Raw genomic sequence first — 18,404 nt, 5'->3', positions numbered from 1 at the left:
CTCCAAAAAGCTCAAAGAGCTGGAGTCCTGCAAGCGGAAGAAATGAGCCCATCTGGAACACAAAGACTTGGTCTAACAATGTCCTGGAGCCCATGAATGCTAAAGTTTGGCAGCAACCTAGAAAGTCTTCTGTGCATGGTTAAGTTCCCAGGAAACAGAGTGGTCCCTCTCTGACCAGAAGCCCCAATCTGGATGCTAAACCTGAGAGGTGGTCGTTTTGGCAATAACCATACTTTGGGGTGAGCATTAATGCTAATATAATAGCATAGTGGTCAAGGGTCAACTCATAAAGTTTCCACTGTCTACACAGTGCAATTATTTCATTTCAAAGTCTCAGTTTCCCCATATTTAAAAGGAGGATAATAGGGTTGATTGTATGCAATTATGCATATTACGTGCTTGGCCTTATGAAAGTATTCAATCAACTTTAGCTGGGTCTGTTATTATCATCATTAGGCAGTGACGCAGGTCACTCAGGAAAGACTGCAGGTCTTCAACAATAAGAGGGAGACACTGAGTAGGACCCCATCTTCCCTTAAGGGGAGCTGGAATGACAGGATGGACCCTGCCTTTGCTGCCCGAGGCCCTCCCTGCTACAGTCTGGGTGACATTCCTTTGCAGAAGCACCCCACCCACATCCCGCACCTCACCTAACCAGGACAGCATGACATCACACCCTCCTCCCAGCAGCTGTGCCCACTGAGTGCCAGATCTCCCCTCACCTTCCCTGTTGTCCCTGTCCATCTGACTTTGTGTCTGATGTTTTTTTTTTTCCCCACCAGACTCCAGACTGAGGTTGACCCACCCCCCACCTAGATCTTGTGGCCTCTTGCCCAGCAACTGGGAAAAGCAGCTTCCATGCACTGAGATGACAGCTGAGCTCAGTCCTTTGTGCCTGTGCTCACAGGAGAGCAATGGCACAATCTGCTTCATGTGCCAGTTGTCATTGTGACTTCTTCACCCAGACGAGCACTTGTCACACCCCTGTGGATCACCAGCTGGCTGCTTTAACGAGAAGCTCCAATCCTGTAATGACCTAATCTAGCTTCCCGACCTACCCTTCTGGACACGGTACACACAAAAGAAGCTCATTGTCATCCAACCGCCTTGACCTTCAGCTCCTTCTGGGCCCTGGTTTCTCTCTTAGAGCTAAGAGACTCAGAACCTTTCCCACCCATTGGAGCTACCCACTAGCATTCTGTTTCCGATTCTGGAGTGGAGCACAGGAAAACTCTCCCTCCCCCTCCAACCCAGGCAAGGGCGTATCAGTATTTCTGATATGTTATCCATGGTTTCAGTATTTATTTATCTATTTCAGGATTTATTTGTTTACTTTTTATTGGAAAAGCAGATGTACAGAGAGGAGGAGAGACAGAGAGGAAGATCTTCCGATGACTCACTCCCCAAGTGAGCCACAACGGCCGATGCTGCGCCAATCCGAAGCCAGGAGCCAGAAACTTCTTTCCAGGTCTCCCATGTGGGTGCAGGGTCCCAAGGCTTTGGGCCATCCACGACTGCTTTCCCAGACTACAAGCAGGGAGCTGGATGTGAAGTGGAGCTTCCGGGATTAGAACTGTTGCCCATATGGGATCCCGGTGTGTTCAAGGCAAGGACCTTAACTGCTACACTATGGCACTGGGCCCAGTTTCAGTATTTCTGATGGCTATAAGACCCAGGGAACAGAAGTCATACAAGAGTGAGGTTTCCTCCAGACTACTATAAAACCCCTGTGGTGCTAACTTTGGAGTTGGGCTGGGGACCTTACTCACCAGGCAATAGCAAAACAGATGTTATTGAAATCTATCATACTAAGGAAGCATTCTAGCCTGAATGTTTGTGCTTCTCTAAATTCATACACAAACCAGTAGTTCCCCCAAGGTGATGTTATTAAAAGGTAGAAGGGGTATTTTACAGGCATGGGATCGTGAGTTATGTTATCGTTAATGGATTTGAGTTCTTGTAAGATCCCAAAGGACACAGAGAGAAGGTGCCATTCACGAACCAGAACATTGGTCCCCACCAGACACCAACCTGCTGGTGCCTTGGCCTTGGGACACTCAAGAACTGTGTGAGAGACATCTCTATAGTTTTAAGCCACTCCACTAGTGTTTTGTTACTTTAGTCTAAAGGGAATATGGCAAGAAGAGAGGCTAAGATTGGTTACAAATACAAATACAAATATGGAGAAACGGGAGAGAGGGAGATCTTTCATCTACTAGTTCACTTCCAGATGACTTCAATGACCAGGCATGGGCCAGGAAAAAAACAGGAACTTTATATGTATCTCCCCCATGCATGCAAAGGACCAAGTATTTGGGCCATCCTCTACTGCTCTCCTAGGCCATTTAGCAGGGAGTTGGATCAGAAGTGGAGGAGCCCCAGGACTTGAACTGGTAATCATAGTGTTGTAGGGTTTTTCGACCCCGAATACTGCAGCAACCTTAATTCTTTTTTCGCAGGAAAGAAGAATTTTCATGCGGACACAGTTTAGTTTTAAAGTAAGATTTATTAGAAAAAGTTGAGAAAGGAGACTCCCGTCCTAGTTACGGGAGTGGGCTCTAAGATAGAAAAGACCCTTACCCCTGCCATAGCGGCAGGAGGAAAAGCTAAAAGACCCTAGTCCCCTGCCATAGCAGCAGGAGGAAGAGCTAAAAGAGAAGACCCTAGCCCCCTGCCATAGTGGCAGGAGGAAAAACAACAGAGAAAAACCAGTATCTTTCCTTGGTCCCTTTCTAATGATAAAGAGGCCAGTGAAGCCCTCCCCCTTGACAATGGCTGGAGACAGATTTGGGCGGAGGCTTCAGGTGGGGAATAGATATGTTAATTTCACCCTTGTCTCCTGGGGAAGCATTCCTGATAAGTTAAGATATGCACTTGCCTTGGGAGAGACTGCTCTGGTGAATCCAAGACATGGTGGGGAAAATACCCCTTTATATTTGAGAAAAAAATGACTTGGGGACCCAGAAAACCCTAACTGCCTACTACCCAGTCTAACTCCTCTCACAATAGGGGATGCTTTGAAGACATTCCATTGATTGAGGTCCACTTCAATCAATGGGTCATCATTGATCAGTCAATGGGGCATCATGGATCACCTTTAATCACATCAACACAACACCTTCAGAGCAACGCTGAGACCACGGCTGCCTGGGCAGAAGAGGGTATGGAACAGTTCACAGGGCATTCCCAGTTCACTTCTACTTTTGGGGTTTCTCACCGGCTGTCCCAAGCTGACTAAGCATAGAGGAGACAATGCAGAGAACACACACACACAGAGCACCTCTCCCATAACCCAGAGATGAAAAAGGGTTGAAATGCTTTGCTCCTCTACCTCATGCAGACAACTTATGCTGAGAATCCCTGGACAGACAACACCGGCCTCCCTCCATATGCCTACTGAGCAGCGATGGTCTGGATCTTTTCACTCAAGTGCATCACCAAGAAAGGAAAAAAAGGAAATGGGGTCCAGTGCAATGGCTAAATTCTCACTTTGCATGCTCCGGGATTCCATATGGGTGCCAGCTCATGCCCTGGATGTTCCATTTCCCATACAGCTCCTGATTATGGCCTGGCAACGCAGCAGAGCATGGCCTGAGTCCTTGGGCACCTACAACCACATGGCAGACCTGGAAATGTCGCTGTCCCACAGTGATGGACTTGGTGCATGGAGCCAATAATGACACGTGTGGATTCTGACTGATGGTCAAAAGATGAAGTTTATTAGTGGCATCCAACTTTATACACTGAGGGTTATATGGGATAAGGGAGGAGGTATTGAGCTTATCAACAAAACCCATCAACAGTTTTTATACTTTCGTTTGGAACTCCTTTTGTTTTATATATTCTACCAAGTGTTCTCATCACATGCTATTCACTGAACTGTTCTCATACAAACGATATCCAATCAGTTATACAAAAGGTATCCATTCGGTTGTTATCATACAAATATTATCCAATCAATTGTAATCCTGTGCTCACTGACCTTCTAAGGTCACAATGTCCTCCTACATGGAAGTAGCCCCTGGCTCCTGGCTTCAGATTGGTTCAGTTCTGGCCATTGTGGTCACTTAGCAAGTGAATCAGAGGATGGAAGATTTTTCCTTCTGTATATCCTCCTCTTCATAAATCTGACCTGCTTTCCCAGTAAAAATACATATTCTAAAAAATAGAAAAAAAAATAACCTGAAATAGGAAAGAGGGGGACCATCTGAGGTCTGGAAAAGCTGAGGTTTGGCAAAAATGCTAATAATGCCAACTGCACACTTTGCAATGCTAATTGGAAGTGAGAATGTGGAATGACTGGCAATGGCCCCAGGTCTCCAGGATGACCACAGTTTCTGTTGTGTTCCTGCCTCCGGTCTCTGAAAAATGAGCTTTGACAAGCTAGGGGATACAGAGATAGAAACTGAGCCCAATCTCCGTACAAACAGGAAATCTTAAGAGAGTATCTGTGTCCAAGTGAATTTTAATCACAGCAGCCCAGCATGGTCAGAACCAAGTTCAGATTGCTGGGCACTCCTGCTGCCTTACGCAGACCTGACCTCCCAGGGACAAGCTTTGTCTCTGTTTTTCTGCAAAATCCGCCTTGCCAAAGGTGGTGGGTGGTCCGCACAGACACGGGTGAGTGAATCTGCTTCTCCCACCTTCTGTCATGCCTTTTCCTGGTGCTGTTCTTAAGCAGTTTGCTGTGAGAATGACAGCTCTTGTTGCTTTTACTCACAGCAGCCTGTTCTCCTGGAACTTGGACATGGATGGCTGGGCTGCTTGACCAAACTGAGACGTCTGGTCCCTGATGACCAAGTTCCTGGTTAGAACAGGATCGGCATGCAGGAATTCCTCCTCTCCTCCCCCAGGCATGCTCTGATGGGCTTTAGAAACATGTTTCTGAGCACCTGCTGCTGTAGGTCCTGGGGCTGCAAGTGTCAGATCTAGCTTTGCAAAGAAGACATCTCCCTGACCCCAGGCAGATGAGTCCAAATAGGCCTGAGTCCAGTTCAAGCCCAAGCTGCACTTTTTTTACCCTACATGTTACATGTTTTTAAACATTTGCCAAATAACATATTCTGAAAAATAAGAAAATGCAAAAAAGTCTGCAAAACAAAAGCGATCTCTCCTCTACCCATATCCAGAGACAGCAACAGCTAACTTAGCCAATTCTTCTCCAGCCTTTCTTTTCTCCAATGTACATAAAATTGGAATTGCGCGCACACACACTTTCTTGTAATGGGAAGAATCGTTCATAATCTCTTCCTTTCAGAAAGACTTGGGGATACAAAGACTGTTGGCGGAGAATGAAATGAGAGCCTTTTCAGAAGAGCCTTTTTGCAGCCCCTCTTGGGGGTAACCCTGGGAGTCCTCCTGGATGCATAATGGGGCTCCTTTATTTCCCAGGCCAGTCCCAAAGAAGGGCAGGAAATAACCACACTGGACATGGCGTCACAACGCAGAGCACTGGCTCCTGGGAGAAAAGGGAGGCGCGCTGTGGAGCAGGGGCTGTTCCGGAAAGAGTGCATTCCCCTTGCAGGCTGGGACACTGACCTGGCCAGTGATGCTAACATGGGTTCTCAGCTCCTGTGGGTGCTGACCTTGACGGAACTGGTGAAGAATTTAAGGAAGAGCCCAGGGCTCTCCCTGGTGGGGCTGCTGTGAAGGACAGCTGATCCAGTACACTGGACGCTGGCATCTGAGCACCAAAGTCCCTCTATGATTTTTGTTAAGGTTTACTTATTTATTGAAATGGTAGAGTCACAGAGAGAAACAGAATCTTCCTCAAATAGCTAGTACAGCAGGGCTCGGCCAGGCTGAATTCAAGAGCAAGGAATTCCGTCTAAGTTCTTTTCATGGGTTCATGGGTTCAAATACTTGGGTCATATTCTGTGCCTTGCCAGGTGCATTATCAGGGAGCTGGATAGGAGGCGAAGCAGCCAAGAATCCACCGGTATTCATATGGGATGCTGACGTAGCATGTGGCTTAAATCATTGTTGCTTAACCCAGGGACCTCAACACCAAGTGGCTGATTGTTTCCCCTACCACCCTGTTCAAGCTCATTCTGCTTTGGATAAAAAAAATTCAGGTTTGGGAGGGGTGGGGTGGGATCCTGTTTGTCAGTTAGGGGCTGCGTTGCTGAAAAGGTAGATGCAGGTTTAAGAGACATCACCATGGAGGGTAGGTATAAGTAGGAAGCCAAAAAAGTCTGGTTATGATCCACATCCCTGGGCACCCATCGCTGGGAACTCATAGTAAAGCAGTCCCTTTGGAGTCCAAGGAGAATGCTAATGAGCACCTTCTACAGGGCCAGTCTTCTCCCTCAATTACCCTGATTATCCCTGATTATCGCTGGAGAATTGGACTGAGGCAGCAGGCTCAGATCAGAGGGCCCAGAGAAATGCCGCTGGGAAGTGGCTCTGTCTCTCAGAAAGAGAAGTTAACCAGGGGGACCCTGCTTGTGTAGTGATTGTGTCAAGGAAGAAAGGAAAGAATGTTAGGGCTCAAAGACACAAAACTATACAAAGAAGGAAATGAGTCAAACCACAACTCCTCACTCTACAAAGAACACTGTTGATGTGGACAGAATCAGGTAGCCTTCCTTTATTGACATCGCCAACAATAGTAACAGAGCTCATTAGGAGCAGGAAGGGAGGTGATGCCAGGGAGCTAAATCATGATCAGTAACAGGTGTCTCAGTGTCATCCTTGCCCGGAGTTGGAGAGGGCAGGGCAAGTCAGCAAGTTTAGACACAGTACAAGCGAGCCTTACTTTGTAGCAACCGCTCTGGTGGCAGTTAAATCAGGCTTCAGAGTATGAATGCACTCCCTTCCATCACTGTTGGAAGGTCCCACCACCTCTCCATAGCAGGACATTGGCAACTTCATTTCAGCATGAATTTTGGTAGGACAAATCACATCTCAATCACAGCAGGAGGTAAAGAGATAATGTCTAAAATGAATAAATTGCAGTTGTAAGTGATCACTTGGTAAAGAATAGGTTTTTTTTTTTTAATCTTCAGCAAGGTTGACTCGTGTATCATTTCAGTGCTTCTATAGAACTTTCACTACATCTAGTGAAAAAAACAAACAAACAAACAAACAAACACTGTCCTGGCCATTTGCAGAATGGAAATGTGCCTTCCTGTGGAGAAGCAGCTGCCAGGGCCCAGGTGACCTGGACGTGACCAGTCATCCAGCAATTCACATTCAGAGAACAGCTACTGCTGCCGAGAACCCCTGGGTGGAACCCTTTTCCATTAGTAACTGGAAATTATTCCTGACTCAGACAGGCCCAGCTGATACTTAACCCCTCCCTGCCCCACCCCACCCCACAGAGCTGGGGGGGGGGGCGGGGAGGAGACCTTTTTCATTTAACATCTTCTTGTGGGCATTAAAATTTTATTTATTTAAAGGGCAAAGAGATGGAGTGGGCAGCAGCACGGTAGCATAGCAAGTTAAGCTGCTACCCGTGGTTGCATACCAGTTCGTGTTCCAGCTGCTCCACTTCCAATCCAGCTCCCTGTTAACGCCCTGGGAAAGCAGTGGAGGATAGTCCAAGTCCTTGGGCCCCTGCAGTATGCAGAAGACCTGAAAGCTCCTGCTTCCCACCTTTAGCCTAGCCCAGCTTCAGCCATTGTGGTCATTTGGGGAGTGAAGCCAGAGAGAAGATAGCTCTGTTTCTTTATCTCTCTAACTCTACATTTCAAAGTAATAATAATAATTAAAAAAAGATTTAAAAAAGGCAAAGAGACAGAGGAACACAGACATACAGATAGCTTTCATCTGCCGATCTCTTCCTCAAATACTCAAAACAGCTAGAGCTGGGCCAGACCCAATCCAGCTCTCCCACATGGATGGCCAGACTCCAAGCACTCAGTCCTCCTGGCTGCCTCTCTATGGGCTTTCTAAGATGCAGTGTGCATCTGAAAATCCAAGCTAACTACATCTAATCTCTCTGTGTGATTATGCCATGTTTAAGGCAATTCTAAACCTTGAACATGAATGACTTACGAGTGCCTCAACCCCAGCTTTAGCTAGAAGCCGAGCCCTGCCATTTTTCAGTGATGTAACCTTGGGATACTTGGAGCTTGCATTCTCATCTACTGCACAGGGCAGATGTGAGGTTTTAAATAAACAAATATGTGTGAAATCCTCAAAACAGGACCTGCCACTTAATAGGTATTCAAAAAAATGTAGCTATAACTGCCTTTTTTTTATTCAGCCATCTTCACCTTAAATATAGATTTTTCCTAATGTCCTTGTAGTTTTAGGTGAAATTAACTATGCAATTCATATATATATATATATTTTTTAAAGATTTTATTATTACTGGAAAGCCGGATATACAGAGAGGAGGAGAGACAGAGAGGAAGATCTTTCATCCGATGTTTCACTCCCCAAGTGAGCTGCAACGGGCCGGTACGCGCCAATCCGATGCCGAGACCAGGAACCTCTTCCGGGTCTCCCACGCGGGTGCAGGGTCCCAAAGGTTTGGGCCGTCCTCTCCTGCTTTCCCAGGCCACAAGCAGGGAGCTGGATGGGAAGTGGAGCTGCCAGGATTAGAACCGGCGCCCATATGGGATCCTGGGGCGTTCAAGGCGAGGACTTTAGCCGCTAGGCCACGCTGCCGGGCCCTGCAATTCATATTTTTAAGATCTATTTATTTTTAATTTGAAAGACTCACAGAGAGAGGAAAGCTAAAGAGAAAATGTCTTCCACACACTGGTTTACTCCTAAAAGAGCTGCCATTGAGTGGAGCTGGGCCAATCCAAAACCAGCAGCCAGGATCCAGGAGCTTCTTCCAGGTCTTCCATGTGAATGCAGGGATCCGAGGTCTTGAGCCAGTCTCTGTTGCTTTTTAGGTTATAAGTGGGGAGCTACATTGGAAGTTGGGAAGCCAGGACACCAACAAGCACCCATACGGGATGCTGGCACTTGCAGGAGAGGATTCATGTTCTGCCACCACGATGGTCCCTACATCATTCATACTCATTAAAGAAAAATAGGGCAAGAAAAAGCAAACAGAAGTTGTTTGTAATCTGTGTATTACTCTCCAAAGATAACTATAATATTCAGTGTACATATTTAAAATTCTTTTTCCATATGTGTAGTATAGATAATACGTACAAATATATGACATCTTCAGCAAGCTCATGGAAAATGCATGCTATGAAAGACCTATATATGGATTCTTAAATTTTTGCAACAAAATGAATTCATCTTGGGCCCGGTGGTGTGGCCTTGCGGCTAAAGTCCTCACCTTGAAAGCCCCGGGATCCCATATGGGCGCCGGTTCTAATCCCGGCAGCTCCACTTCCCATCCTTGTGGCCTGGGAAAGCAGGAGAGGACGGCCCAAACCTTTAGGACCCTGCACCCGCGTGGGAGACCCGGAGGAGGTTCCTGGTTCCCGGCTTCGGATTGGCATAGCACCGGCCGTTGCGGCTCACTTGGGGAGTGAATCATCGGATGGAAGATCTTCCTCTCTGTCTCTCCTCCTCTGTGTATATCTGACTTTGTAATAAAATAAATAAATCTTTAAAAAAAAATGAATTCATCTTTTAAGTTCATTTCCCATGAAGTTTTTGAAGTACTCCTGTTTTACAAATATATATATATGCAGACTGTGTTTCTTTCCTGTGTGTGTATATTAACACCCACAAACATTCACACAACTGCATTTTATAATTTTCTCAACAACGAATGAGTCTTAGATATTTGCCAGAGAAATAATCAAGGATAATTTTTAGTAGCTGCCTGGTATTTCTTTTTATGTTTACATCATTCTTTCTAGGGGCCCATTTTTCAATAATAGCATTTGTTCTCCCAGATTGTGCGTGTGTGTGTGTGTGTGTGTGTGTGTGTGTGTGTATTGGGATAAAAAGTAGGCACATTTTGGCAGTACGAAGGAGTACAGCTTTCACATTTCCCTGTGAGAGTGACAAGCTGCCTGCTCTGTTGATGGACAGTGAAGAGAGACGACTCCTCATTTACAAGTGCAGCTCTGTGTTCCAGGTCACAGCTCTCCATAAAGCTAAATATTCCATCAGTCATCAGTCCTTTGCTTCTCAAGCCACTCTCTGCCTAATGGTGGGGGGTGGGCAGGGCAGGCTAGGGACCTTCGGCTGTGTGCCCTGCTGCAGCCGGCCATGGAGTGTGGCAAGCAAGCCCCTTAGGCCTGCTGGAAGCTACAGGGCTGACTGCTGTAGTTGCTGCGTGTAGATGCCTGCTCCATCACCTCCCGCCTAGGCTGCTTACATCGGTGCTTTCCAAACCTCAGCATACTCTTCACCTTTGAAGGGCTTATCTGACAGTTTCCCAGGCACCCTACGCAAAGATGCTGGAGTGAAGGTGTGAGTTTGCACTTCTGTCAAGCTCCCAGGGAGAACCCAAACCCACAGCCATACCAGGAGTATCACCTCCATCTCCTCCACTGCTTTGCTTTCGGTCAGCAGCTCCAACCAGCGGGGATCAGGGCTGGCTCACCAGTTCTCAGCCGAGTTGGACACCCTCACCCATCACCTGGAGCTGTAGCCACGTTCTGGGTTCCTTGTGTTCCAAAGAGAAAGCAGCCCTCCATCGGGGGACATCCCCCATGGCCTTACCATCCTCCTCTCTGGATGCGGGTGCTCCCATGAGAAATGTTCTTCTGAAGTCACACATGAGGAGAGGACCATAGGGCCCCTTCACGCTAGACTTCTGCCCCAGATGGGGTAAGTGGTCAGTCCTGGCTTCCTCCCTCTTCACATGCAACCTCAGAGGCAGAGTGGACCTACTCAAGGACTCTGACATTCTGGGTGTCTCTCTCACATTTCTTCCCAGACACAAAAGACTTCATTTCATTTCCTGTCTTGCCTGGAAGTTGTTTTCCCATCATTAATGTCTTTGTCTTCCTGTGGGGAACATTTGGCTGCTTTCCTGGGACCACAATAATTGGCGTGGCTTCTGGGAACACCATTTTAGGGAACATTATTAACATGTGCTCTCATATTTTCAAAACACTGTCCCTGATACAGGGAGTAATCATGTTATCTTCCTTCTCCATGCTATCTGCCAGACATTTGTCTATTTGCATCTGCCTCTTTATTTGGTTTTTCATTTATTCTATTTTTCTTCAGATTCAATCATCTTATTACTTTTTTGTGAGGACACAGAATCTTTCTTCCCTCCTTCTAGTATTTTCTCTGGGTCCTTTGACAAAAGACAGATTGGCCAACAGAAATGTATCAACACATGTAACTCAGGTGGGCATTGGGGAAATTCTGGAATCTGGAACTCCAAGGTCGGTTAGAACCTGGGTTTGGATGCTATCTTCAGATAAAACTAAGGCATCAGGGTATGGGCAGGTGTCCAGGAAAGGTGTGGTTATGGAGCCCAAACTAGAGTTCTGCCTAGAGACTCCTGTGGCTTGGCACTCCCTTTCTCCCCCTGGCACAAGAGGAGGAATTCTCTTATAAATGTAATTTTTCTGTTTAAAACAGTGGCTTATGCTCAGTCCTAGAGTTTCTCCCATGCCTGCTGTTTACCAAGACAATCCTTATGCCAAAGAAGTGTATTTGGGGTGGCATATTCTGGTCCCTAATGTCATGTTTTTCATTTATTTTTTTATTTAATGAGTTACACAGAAAGCTAGGGGAATGAGAGACAAAGCGCTTCCATCCGCTGTTTCACTCCCCAAATGGTGGCAATGGTCAGGACTGGATCAAACCAAAGCCAGGAGACAGGAGCTTCTTCCAAGTCTCCTACATAGGTGCAGGGGCCCAAGGATTTAGGTCATCCTCCTCTGCTTTTCTCAGGCCATACGCAGGGAGCTGGAGCAGAAGTGGAGCAGTCAACACAGGGCATGCTGGTGCTGCACCATGATGCTGGCCCCTGCACCCCTCTCATCGTAACCTTGCCTTCCTGTGCAAATGGGGCTAGCTCAAGTGCTTATCTTCCTTGAAGGAAGGGCGACATAAGTGAGACTGGATGGTGGAATTGATCAGATCATGGCTGCTAATTCCAAGTTCTCCTGGTCCCTTCTCGTCAGGTCAGTTTGCAATTAAGAAGTCAAGCCAGTTTAAAAAAAAAAAAAAAAAAAAAAAAGGAAAAAAAAAAGAAAAGAAGTCAAGCAATTTCTACATTACTGCTCCTTCAGTTTCTGAATCAGTCCCAGAGTCCCCAAACATCTCCATGCACATTTGAGCTGGCATAACGATCTGCTAGGAGGTGTTAAAGAAATTTTATTTGTGGCACCTGTTCCAGATGGCAAGGAAGATTTTATTCAAGGGGACTCAACAGGATTCTTTAAAATAACAATGCTTTATTGATTGGAGTATGATCGACATGAAGAAAGTTGTTGTATGCAGTTTAGCAAGTTCAGGGATAAGTATGTATACATGAAACTATTAACACTATCAAGGCCATGAACACATTGATCACATCTCAAATGGTCACACTGGCTACAGCTGAGCCAATCTGAAGCCAGGAGCCAAGAGCCTCCTTTGGGTCTCCCACATGGGTGCAGGGGCCCAAGGACTTGATTCAACCTCCGCTGCTTTCCCAGGCCATAAGCATGGGGCTGGATCAGAAGTGGGACAGCCAGCACATAAATTAGTACCCAGATAAGATCCTGGTATTACAGGTAGAAGCTTAGCCTACTACACCATGACATCGGCCACAAGAGATATCTTCTATCTGTTGTTCCGCTCCCCAAATATCTGCAATGGCTGTGGTTAGGCCAGGCTGAGGTCAAGAGCCAGTAACTCCAACCTGGTTTCCCACATGGGTGTTAGGGGCTCAAACACTTTCTGTCATTATCCACTGCTTTGCCACGTGCATCAGCAGGGAGCTGGATCAGAAGCTGAACTACCAGGTCTGGAACTGGCACTCAAGTGGGATGCTGGCCTTTCCCTCTATACAATGTTTAGCAATTTACATGTACTGTTCCATCATGCTTTCTCCCCTTGACATCAGCACACAGCTCACTCCCCAAATGGCCGCAACAGCCAGAGGTGAGCTGATATGAAGCCAGGAGTCAGGAGCTTCTTCTGGGTCTCTCATTCAGATGCAGGGCCATCTTTGGGTGCTTTCCCAGGCCATAATCGGGGACCTGGGTGGGAAGTGGAGCAGCTGGGACAAGAATCAGCACCTTATGAGATCTCAGCATTTGCAAGGCGAGGATTAACCAATTGAGTCATTGCACCGGGCCCCAGCTTTAACTCTCAGATGGACATTCTGGGCCATCCTGGGAACAGCTGGCAAGGGACGTGGCTCTTTCTGGAAAGGAGTCTGTGGATCTCTGATGACGTGCTGACCTCTGGCAAGGAGCCCAGATTCTCAAAACCTTCCCAGTCATATCTGACAAATGGCATTTACACGAGGAGAACCAGGCATTGGCAAGTCAGCAGTCTTTTCTGGCTTCAGTCGCATGCTTCTTTTAGATGGACAGGGGGTCACTTTATCCAAGGGACACTTAACATCCTTCTGAGGGCCCAGCTACTCTATTTTCCTCACCTGGTGATCAGGAATATGAGCTCACGCATGGGCCCTCCAGCAGTGAGTGATGTTGTTACTTCTATCTGCAGGCTCACTCGTCACTGTTCTGAATGGCTGCTACATGACAGGTCATGCTCCCCACAGAACCAAAACCTCACTGTGAGAGAATGAAGTCATCCTTCCTGACCTCGGTCCTATTTGAAACTTTTCTTCTCTAGTCTTCCTTCCCTAATTTGTATTTATTTATTTTTATTTTATTTAAAAAACATACAGGGAACTGGCACCCGTGGAACTGATATCCCGTATGGGTACCTGTTTGAATCCAGGCTGCTCCACTTTCAATCTGGGTCCCCAGCAGAGGATGGCCTAACTGCATGGGCCCTTGCCCTCGTGGGAGACCTGCTTCAGAACGCAAAGGAGGAAGGGGAAAGGAGAAGGAATCAGACACCATTCCGGGGCAAATGCTGTCTTGAAAAGGTGGGGCTACTTCAGGAAGAAAAACTTTCAGAAAAAGATACATTTTTGGGGTGCAAAAAATGCAAATGCATACATACTTTTTTTATCATATGCATATGAACCTTTTGAAGATCCCTTATATGTGTGGGATTTCAACATTTTTCGCAAAAATGCTTTTTAATCCAACTTTTTGAAGCCTATTCTTAAAAAAAAAGAGACATGTTTATTTATTTGAAAGAACTGCAAAGACAAAAAGAGAAAGATCTTCCACCCACTGATTCATTACCCAGATGGCCACAATGGCCGGAACAGAGCCAGATCAAAGCCAGGGACCAGGAGCTTCATTCCGGTCTCCTTCTGTGGATGGCAGAGGCCCAAACATTTGGGCCATGTTCCACGGTTTTTCCTAGGCCACTGGTAGGGAACTGGATCGGAAATGGAACAGCTGGGACATGAATGGGCAGCCATATGGGATGCAGGCATCATGGGCAGCAGCCTCAACCTATTATGCCACAACACTGGCCTCCCTGCCTTTCTCTACCATTGGTCGTCTTTGTATGTGGATACACTGCTGCAGGGAAGAAAGAATGCTCTGCCAGCCCCCCTACAATGAAGGGTAGCCATGAACTTAAGTTTGATGGAGGAAACATAAGAGGAAGTGACCTGTGGCCACTTGGTAGAAACCTCTTTGTCTCTCCTCCTTTCTTTTCTCCATCTCCTGCTTTGAAACCAGATGCTGACTTAGATCTTAAGGTTGAGGGTGGGAAGGGTGAACATTATCACCCAGTGGGTTAAACGACTACTTGGGGCACCCACATCCTATATCCAAATGTATAGTTTGAGTCCCAGCTACTCTGATTCCAGTTCAGCTTCCTGCTAATATACCTGGGAAGGCAGGTATATTACCAACTACTTGGGTTCTTGCCACTCACTAGAGAAACTCAGATGCAACTCTTGCCTCTTGGATTTACCCTGCTCCAAAGGTGTAGCCATTCAGGGAGTTCTCCAGAATGAACCAACAGGTTGGAGAGCTGTCTTTCTTGCTTGTTTGGCGTATTTCTCTTGGTCACTCTGCCTTTGAAACTAAAGAAATCTGTTTTGAAACTGAGGATGTTGGGCCTGGTGCAGTGGCCTAGTGGCTAAGGTCTTTGCCTTGTACACGCCAGGATACCATCTGGGCTCTGGTTCTAATCCTAGCTGCATCTCTCCCTTCCAGCTCCTTGCTTGTGGCCTGGGAAAGCAGTTGAGGACAGCCCAAAGCCTTGGGACCCTGCACCCACATGGGAGAGCAGGAAGAAGTTCCTGGCTCCTGGATTCAGATCAGCTCAGCTCTGGCTATTGCAGCCACTTTGGGAGCAAACCAGCAGATAGAAGATCTTTTTCTTTGTATCTCCTTCTCTCTGTATATCTGCTTTCCCAATAAAAATAAATAAGTCTTTTTAAAAATGAGGGTATTAAAGAAAAACTTGTGCCAAGGCTTCACTCAGGACCATCATTATCTAAAGGCATCGAGGACACCAGGGGATTTAAAGCCGAGCACCAGGGCTTGGGCCAATGCCCAGAAAATCAAGAAGAAATATTTGAGCTAATGAGGAGTCTGGCCAGGCCTAACCCATAGAATTCTGTCTTGCAGAACACAGGCAAGGCTGCCCAGACATCACCTGGGGCGGAGGTGGTGAGTGGAGGCAGAAGAACCTGAATGACCATTGAGGGTGATCAAGTACAGAGAATGGGAGATTCCAGCAAAGCCAACTCGTCAGGACTCTTGCTAAAATGAGACAACTCCGAGATGAGTACTTAAAGTCTGAACCTCAGAACAGTGTCTGGGTTGAACTTGACCCTTAATATGTGTATTGAAAGTCTAACGTGGGGCCCGGCGGCGTGGCCTAGCGGCTAAAGTCCTCGCCTTGAAAGCCCCGGGATCCCATATGGGTGCCGGTTCTGATCCCGGCAGCTCCACTTCCCAGCCAGCTCTCTGCTTGTGGCCTGGGAAAGCAGTTGAGGACGGCCCAATCTTGGGGACACTGCACCCGCGTGGGAGACCTGGAAGAGGTTCCCGGTTTCCGGCTTCGGATCGGCGCGGATCGGCGCACATCGGCCCATTGCGGCTCACTTGGGGAGTGAAACATCGGACGGAAGATCTTCCTCTCTGTCTCTCCTCCTCTGTGTATATCCGGCTATAATAAAATTAATTTAAAAAAATAAATAAATAAATAAAAAGAAAGTCTAACGTGTAGTGCCTCAGGGTGGGATTATATCTGGATATAATGACTTTGAAAAAGTAAAAAGGTTAAAATGAGGTCATTAGGGTGGGCCCTGATCCAACCTGAATGATGTCCTTATGAGAAGAGGGCACTAGGACCCAGACACACACAGAGAAGGCAGTGTGAAGGCAGGCATTGAACATGACATTCACAGTTGAAGATGTCCCAGAGGAAACTAACCCTGTGGATATCTGGTCTTTAACTTCTGGCTTCTAGAACCTGCACAAAAATGACTGTTGCTTCAACTTACGTAGCTCCAGTTGGTGATGCTTTGCTATGTTATCCTCCCAGGGAACCAGGAATGTGGGATTTTAAACAAGTATCTGGTGGGGGCCCGGCGGTGTGGCCTAGCGGCTAAAGTCCTCGCCTTGAAAGCCCTGGGATCCCATATGGGCGCCGGTTCTAATCCTGGCAGCTCCACTTCCCAGCCAGCTCCCTGCTTGTGGCCTGGGAAAGCAGTTGAGGATGGCCCAATGCATTGGGGACACTGCACCCGCGTGGGAGACCCAGAGGAGGTTCCAGGTTCCCGGCTTCGGATCGGCGCACATTGGCCCGTTGCGGCTCACTTGGGGAGTGAATCATCGGACGGAAGATCTTCTTCTCTGTCTCTCCTCCTCTGTGTATATCTGGCTGTAATAAAATGAATAAATCTTTAAAAAAAAATAGTATCTGGTGGGATCTCCCTTGTCTATGTGCCTGGCATTGTTCTAAGCATTTATATACATAAAAATCCATGTGTGGGGCTGGGAGGAAGAGATGAGGAGTGTAGACAGGGTTATCCCTGAGCCTAAAGGTCTGTATCATGACATGTCTAATACTTACAACAGCCCCACTGAATTCTCTTTTACAGATGTGTGAAAACTGGAGGCCAGAGACATAAAGTAACACGGCCAAGTCTCACAAGATAAATGGCATGTTCCCAGTCAGGATTCTGAGCCAGATGGTCAGTATCAGAGACTCTTTCACAGCTTTTCTTCCTCCCCTCAAGACAAACCCTGGTTGTTTCCTCTGTTGGGACATGTGCACCTGCTTCATTTGTTTCAAGGGCCAAGTGTGGTTCTGTGCTTTACACTTAGGTATAAAAACAACCCTGCAGGATTGTCTTTGCAAGCTGCCTCTTCCCTTCTCCTGGACAGAAAGAAAGTATTTCCTTCCATTCCTAAGGATTGGCGGGTCCTACTCCTTAAACAGAGTTTCTTTTCTTTTCTTTCTTTCTTTTTTTTTTTTTTGGCAAACTTTTTCCTGATAGGCATAAGAGGTAATAATAAGCAAAAGGGGTGCTGGCTGGGGGTTGGGCCACACAAATTAGCTACTGGCACCTTCCCAAAGAAGGGCTGGAGCCTGGCTCATCATTGGATGGTGTCGTTGGTGGTCTGATCGGGGAAGAGGGCTGGCTGGGAGAAGACCCCAGGACTGTGGGAGGAGTGTCCTTAATGGTTAGCAGATCAGAGAAGGATTGGCAGCATGTTCCACTGTCAGATGGCCAGGGCGGGCTGGAGCAGCCAGGTGATGAGGCTATGGCGTTGGGCACATTCCCGTCTGCCCAGCCTGGCAGGGGAGCCCCTTAAGCCCTTGTCCCACTGTGGATCTTCCTAACAGCTCATCTGCCAGTGACCGGCTTCCGTGTGGCAACCCAGGACTTTGGCAAACCTTCAGATCTAATTAAATCAGTATTCTGTCTCCTGCTCCTACTCTCTGTCTCTTTCGGCTTGCGCCAATCTGCAGATTTCCTCAACATTATTTTCCAATCCTTCTAATGAGTCCCCCCATCTTTTCAGAAATCAGGACTTGGGGGGGGGGGAGAGAATTTGTTTTCCCAGGGGTATAGTTTTCTTTCTTATTAGTTCTAGTTTTCAGAAGGAGTGTCCTCTGCCCAGCCCACACTCATGCCCGCCGGTGCCACTGCTTGTCCAGCCATGCCCACCTCCAGCAAAGCATTTCATTTCACAAAGCATATACAGTATTGGTCCTCCAATCTGACAAAGATTGAATGTTTTTTTATTTCAATAGATTTCCCATTTATTTAGAATAAGTTGCAAAGATTTTCATTCCCATAAATAAAAACTACATGCCATTTATAATTAAGAAGTTTAAGTATAAAAAACTTATATGATTGAATAGCAAACTTAAAAGACAGATTGTGATCAAGTGAGGTTTACTGTAAAGAATGAAAAATAGTCCAATAGCAAGAAATCTGTTAGTACATGATCATCTCTACAGAT

Source organism: Ochotona princeps, chromosome 13 (genome assembly GCF_030435755.1).
Source record: "Ochotona princeps isolate mOchPri1 chromosome 13, mOchPri1.hap1, whole genome shotgun sequence".
NCBI lineage: Eukaryota > Metazoa > Chordata > Mammalia > Lagomorpha > Ochotonidae > Ochotona > Ochotona princeps.
Note: the sequence above shows the minus strand (reverse complement) of the source record.